The following is a 6,000-nucleotide window of genomic DNA, read 5'->3' as shown; positions in this document are numbered from 1 at the left end:
CTGATGGCAGGAACCCCCCCGGCCCTCCCTGCGAATGGTGGCACCCCACCATAGGTGCGATATGTGCACATATACGTACATGCGGTATGCATATATACATGCATATTTGTGTATAAGCATATGCCTGTGCATACATCTCTATATATACATGAATACATGCACGTGTACACATAGACATATACACATACACACGTGCATATACATGCACACATACATATACACATGCATATATATGCGTATATGTACATACACACATATGTGTACATATATATACACACATATACATATATATACAGATGTGTGTACATATATATACGCATCTATGCATATAAGCGTGTGTATACACACGTATGTACACGTGTACATATGCATACACATATACAGACATACGCACAGAAAAAAGCGCGTGCATATACCGGCACGCACCCACACAGACACGGCCAAGGGGGCGGCACTACAAGTCCCGTCATGCCGCGGGGCGGTGCCCCACGAGGCGCGTCCCCCCGCCCCCGCCCCGCCCCGCCCCCGCCGGTGGGGTGCGCGAGCGCGCGGCGGCCGGCGACCCAGAGGGCGGGCGGCGCGGTGAGGCGAGGCGGTGGTAGTAGTGGAGGAGGAGGAGGAGGAGGAGGCGGAGGCCGTTGTGAGGGCGGCGGAACCGGCGTCGATCGGGTTGTTCTCTCCGGCCGCTTCTCGGCAGCTGTTGCCGTTGCTTCCCGGCCTCTCGCTTCGCAGCGCCGGCCCTCTGGAGCCCGCGGGGGCGGGGGGAAGCGTTGCGGAGGCTCCTTCCCCTCTCGCCCATCCGGGGCTGTCCCCGCCGTGCGGCCGTGAGGAGACGGGGGCGAAGGCTGTGGCTGCCCCTTCCCTTTCGCCCCGCTCTCGGCCTTCCCCCTCCGCCTCGGGGAGTTGCGACTGTCGGCGTGGGGTGTCTCTTCCGCCTGCTTCCTTCCTCCCTGGGGTGAGTATCGCGCCTGTCGCGACAGAGCTCCATCCGCGCACCCGTATCGCGAGGGAGAAGGCGGGCTAGGGGCCTGCCCGGGGGCTGCCCGCTTCCTTGAGCTGCTTTCCCCCTTCACCCCCCTTCCCCCGCCGCCCTGCGCGCTTTGTGCTGCGCCTCCGCAGGGCTGCCTTTTTGTTGGTGTTTTAAAAAAAAAATCTCTATTTTATTTTTTCCGGGGGTTTGCGGAGTTTGTTGTCTTCTCTTTTTCTTTCTTCTGATTTTTTTTTTTTCCTTTTCTTTTTACCTTCCCACCCACCCGGAGTTGGCCGAGCCCCGCTCTGGGGCTGGATGTGCTGGGGAGGCTCTTTGTCATGGAGCGGCTGCCGAGCCGCCTGCTCTCGGGAAAAACATCACTTTAGGAAAAAAAATTGAAAAAAAAAAAAAGTCATTCAGTATTTGGATTCCCAGGTTTGGTTGAATTCGGGGGGGTGGGTTTTTTTGGCGGTGGTGTTCTTACATTTTTTTTTTTTCGGGGAGGAAAGAGTCCCCCTGAAGTCCAGGCTCCATTTATCGCAGCCCCCTGTGCCGGAGCGTTGAATGGGAGCAGCACGCAGGCGGGTGAAAACAAAACAAAGGGGAGTTTTGTTTGGCTGTTGTTAACCTGCAAAAGCTTGGTGGGAAAGCTCGGTTTTTGGTTTTTTGGGTTTTTTTTTTGTTTTCCCCCTCCACACACCCCCCCCCCCCCCCCCCCCCCCCCCGGCTCTTCCAATTTTGATGATGTTTTAGTCTGAAAGAATCTAGATAGCCGGTAGATAAGTTGTGTCTTTTAATTTTAAGCTTCTTGGGGGAATTGGAAGGTTTCTCTCCCGTATCCTCAGCCTTGGCTCTCTTGTGAGCAGTCTGCGATCCAGTGCAACTTTTGTCGGGTTTTTCTTTTCACTTTTTTTTTTTTTTCACGTAGTTAAATAATGCGGTTTCAGGAAGAGCTAATAGCAAGGGGACATTTCTGCCTGTAATAGCAATGGAGAAGATTTTTAAAAGGCAGGGGAGAGGAGGAGCAGTTATGTTTTCAGCTGAATAATTTTGGCCTCTTAAAGGGGATATTTTAAAGTAATTATTATGTTTTTATACTGAAAGCATGTTTCTTCCCCCCCCAACCCCCCTGCTTTGTTTTAACTGCTCCCTTAAAAACTGCAGCACCTTCACCTCTGCAAACTGCAGCTTCTAGAATACATGCAAGCAAAAAGCAGTCTAGCTGTAATGCTTGTGTTTCTGGCCTTACCTTTTAAAGGCCACCCATTTGTTTTTGCTGGGACTTCTCTGCCTTGAAAACACACTACTCGGCAAGTAAAATTACAAAGTGTTTCAGCTAGACAGAACTGGTGGTTCTGCATCCAAAGGATGATGGGTTTATTTTTTCCATTTTGAATGTGCGTGGGGGACGGGAGAAAAGCTGGGGGAAAAAAGACCATTTCCGGTTTCTGTTCAGCTTTTAAATTTTTTTTTTTTTTTTACGAAGAAGCAGCCAGATGACCTGTTGATGATACATCCTCTGGCGCTTTTTATGCCGAAAAGGTGCTGGTAGGTTAGTGGAGATAAAAGTTTCAGCTGAATAGGCTGCATGTGTTGTCGTGTGATCTGTGTGGCTTTGTAATGTTTTAGGCTGACGATTTCGGAGTGAGTAATGTAATGCCAAAGTTCAAATGTCTGCATGGGACGCTTCTCCCCTCTCCTCTCCCCCATCCTCCTTCCCCGCAAGAAAAAGCTTGGTTGGTAGAAAATTGAGCAATCGTAGTTACAAAATTAGGCCCTTTTAGTGCTGTGTAAGATAAGTGTCCTAACTCCTTTTGAAGCCATATAAATGGCCAGGCAGGAAGCTTTAGGAATGTGTTTGAGTTGTATATAGGCACCTACTGGGTACCATAAGCTTTAAGGTTTTCTATTTCAAACGAATTAAACTTGTGGGAGTGCCTGTGTTATGCTGAGTATAGTCTTGTGAAGTGTGCCTAATGACTGTTTCTATTCTTACTAAACACTGAAATGTATTTCTTAACATAGCAGGTCACCATGCTAATGTTCATCTTGGAAATTAAAATTTTGAGTAACTAGTAGTATTTCAGTTAAAGCAGAACTTGGATATTAGCATAAACTCTGTCTGCTACGACCGTTTTGTATTTTGGTATCAATACTGATTTCTGTTAAGAAACTAGGCATGGAAAAATGGGATCCTTTCACTTCAGGATTTATAGCTAGTGACTGTGTGTTTGTAGATGCATAATAGAGCATCATCTGCTTGGAGCCAGAGGTATTTAAAACTCTTATTCATTTGAAAGGAACTAATTACAAGTACATTTTGATATAAAATGTCTTCTCAGACAGGAACTCTGGAATACAGGAAAGCAGAAACCCAGAAGCTGTTTGTAGATGCTAATCCATGCCCTGAGCTAAAAAAAGGAAGAATGAGGATGTTTCATGAGAAATCAAAGTCACCTTTAAGTGCATACTTGCAAGTGAAATTACATAGTTGATTAGGAATTCCTGCAGGATGCCAATAATTTGAGGTACTTGTTGCTAGCTGGTCACTGTGCACCTTACTGGTTAAATTGTAAAAGTTTTGACTGTAGGTGGCATCAAGAGGAAAAAGTGCAGCTCTTCTTGCTTTGCAAGATTCATTCCTTAATCTCCAGATTCACAGGCCTGCTGACAAACTCTCAAAGGAAGTGACAGCAAAGAGATGGTATAAGTAGTAGGTCAAGCACTGCTAAATGCTGCTGAGAGTGTTTCAGTGGAAAAAAGCGTGTTTCCATCTGATCTAGTTTCTGTTTCCTTTCAATCTACTGGTTAACAGGATGCACCAGTAAATCTCATGCTCCTACTGTAGTCCCACGGTTCTACTGAAATTAATATTGCATCCCCAATCAGGCCCAGTTAGTCTACCAGGATAGAAAGGTTCATGGGGAAGAAGGTAAAATAGCAGTTAAGTTGTGATCCCATGAGGTGCAAAGCTGAAGTGGCTCTGTGTCTCCCAGGAGGCTGTGGGCAGCTCATGGGATGGATTTCCCTCTGCCTGTGCTGCTGTAGGCTCTCCAGTGGGCTGCTGGGGTAACAGGGTAGCATGATGGCATGTTCTTTGTGGCCTTAGTCTTTTGCAGTGGATGTGGCAATTGACAGTCACAAATGATTGTAGGTGTTTCTTATTTAAAAATGTTTGAATTGATGTATTCAAAAGCCTGCCTTTGAGGTTAAAAAAGAAAAAAGGTCTTTGGCATGCTAGGAATCATTCTTAAACTACAAGAAAGCAAGCTCTACTCTGTTGCTGCTTTCTTCTAAAAGCAGTAAAAAATATTGACAGTAACTTGATTTGCAGAAAAATTACAGCCTTGCACAATGAATATGTTCTTTTCCATATATTTTTTTCTTTTTTCTTTATATTGATTTGAAAAGGAAATCTTGCTTGAAGTAGGAAGAGGTGCTTTGCAGGAGTGAGTGCACAGCTTTATGGGCTACCTAGGTGATCCCTATGGCACAGACTTCTTTTGCTGACCCATGTCATGTGATTAGAGCACCAAATGTTCCTAGCTGCTCAAAATGACCTTTCTGGAATAACCCTGTAGTCATGAAGGGATGTAAAATAGTTGACTGGAAACTACGGGCTCTACAGGAAAAGTCTGTTGTCCTCTGGTGGCACCCTGTGCTGAAGGTAGATGGGCATCAATACTGCTCTTGCTCCAGCAATGTCTACTGGCTGGCATACTAGGTGTAAATGCTGTGAAGATGGTGTTTTGGGACATGGGCTCAAGTGTGAACTAATCAGCAGCTTGTTTGATTGAGACTGAACGCAGCGCCTGTGTTGAAGCATATGATTAAAGATTGATGGTATCCTCCGGTCCCTGCCATGCAGGAGCACAGTTCGGTTCATGAATAGGTAATAAAAGTTAATCCCCTGACCCTGTTTCTTAATCCATGCTGCTAAATTCAATCATAGTGACTTGACTGCCACCCATGGCACATACTTACATAAATGCTGAATTTTGGGCTTGAATGTCACATACTCGAGAGCAGAGTAGACTGAATCTTGCAGTGCATTTCTGGCTGTGGCTTCAGGATCAGGAGCGTCCTATAATTTTACCCTTCTAATTGAAGGTATATGGCAGTTGTCAGAGTGGGAGCAGTCAAAACCTCTTACTCTGGTCTTGTAATTATATTCATGTTGGAAAGAGGATTCATTCAATTCACATTGCAGTACTTTCCTTGTTCACCAGTAGAGTATGTTGTAGATGACTTTGGATATGTGACATGCTGGCTCAAAATGCTCTTGATCTCCCTTGATGTTGGCTATACAGCTATGTCAGCCATATGTTTTTCTGTGCCGACCCTGTTTCTAGCAGATTAATTGCATAAATGTGGTTTTAGAAGGGAGAAAAGTGTCCCTTTTGGAAGAAGTTTTTTAAATAGTACAGAGATATTTGGGCCAGAGAAGTGCTGGTCTCGCCCTGTTAGATAGGGTGGACATGTATGTGTTGGGGGGAGCAATTGTACCAAGTAGTTGACAAAAATTAATCAAAGTCCCAGATGTAGGCAAGCTTTTGCTGATAGAGTGCTTTTGTCAGCCTGTTAGTTTACATATTTGTATTCAGGGAGATAAGCATGGTGATTTTGGCAGAAAAGCTTTTGTCACTAAACGCTGCATTTCCACTTGTGGGTCTGTAGTATTTCCTATAGCAGCCGAGGCTTTGCTTTGTAGGCAAGTCTATAGTGTAGCACATGAATGAACTGCAAGAAAGGTAGGAAAAAAGCTGAAGTTAAATAGGCTTAAACCAGAAGTGATCTACAGAATGATTTTTATTATGATGATAGTTGATAATATGACTAGCCACTAGAGAATGCTGTTTTGTGGATTGTTTGAGGTTTTCAGTGAGTGGGATATATCAAAAAGTATTTTGTAGATGTTTGTAAGATATGGGATTGGAGCAAGCTGGTTGAGTAAGATTCTTTGGGGGATAGTTTATTGGAGCTAGGACTTGAGAAGGTGGAAAAAAACCCCAACCAAAATCCCCTAAACC

The 6,000-nt window shown here is 45.1% G+C and overlaps 1 protein-coding gene across 3 annotated transcripts in view; it reads left to right on the top strand.

Moving 5' to 3' along the window:
* The first annotated feature begins 516 nt into the window (after positions 1 to 516).
* Positions 517 to 6,000, top strand: part of PELI1 (pellino E3 ubiquitin protein ligase 1) — a 47,105-nt gene continuing 41,621 nt past the window's right edge. Inside the window, exons 1-2 of one of the 3 annotated variants that reach the window (XM_075749677.1) lie at positions 834 to 955; positions 3,313 to 3,443. The gene's annotated coding sequence lies outside the window, so the exon portion shown is untranslated. Of the gene's footprint in view, positions 956 to 3,312; positions 3,444 to 6,000 lie in introns of all 3 variants that reach the window. The other 2 variants (XM_075749676.1, XM_075749675.1) reach the window with 2 other exon arrangements.

The sequence above is a fragment of the Balearica regulorum genome, chromosome 3 (genome assembly GCF_011004875.1).
Source record: "Balearica regulorum gibbericeps isolate bBalReg1 chromosome 3, bBalReg1.pri, whole genome shotgun sequence".
Classification (NCBI taxonomy): Eukaryota; Metazoa; Chordata; class Aves; order Gruiformes; family Gruidae; genus Balearica; species Balearica regulorum.
Note: the sequence above shows the minus strand (reverse complement) of the source record. Positions and strands in the feature narration are given on the sequence as shown.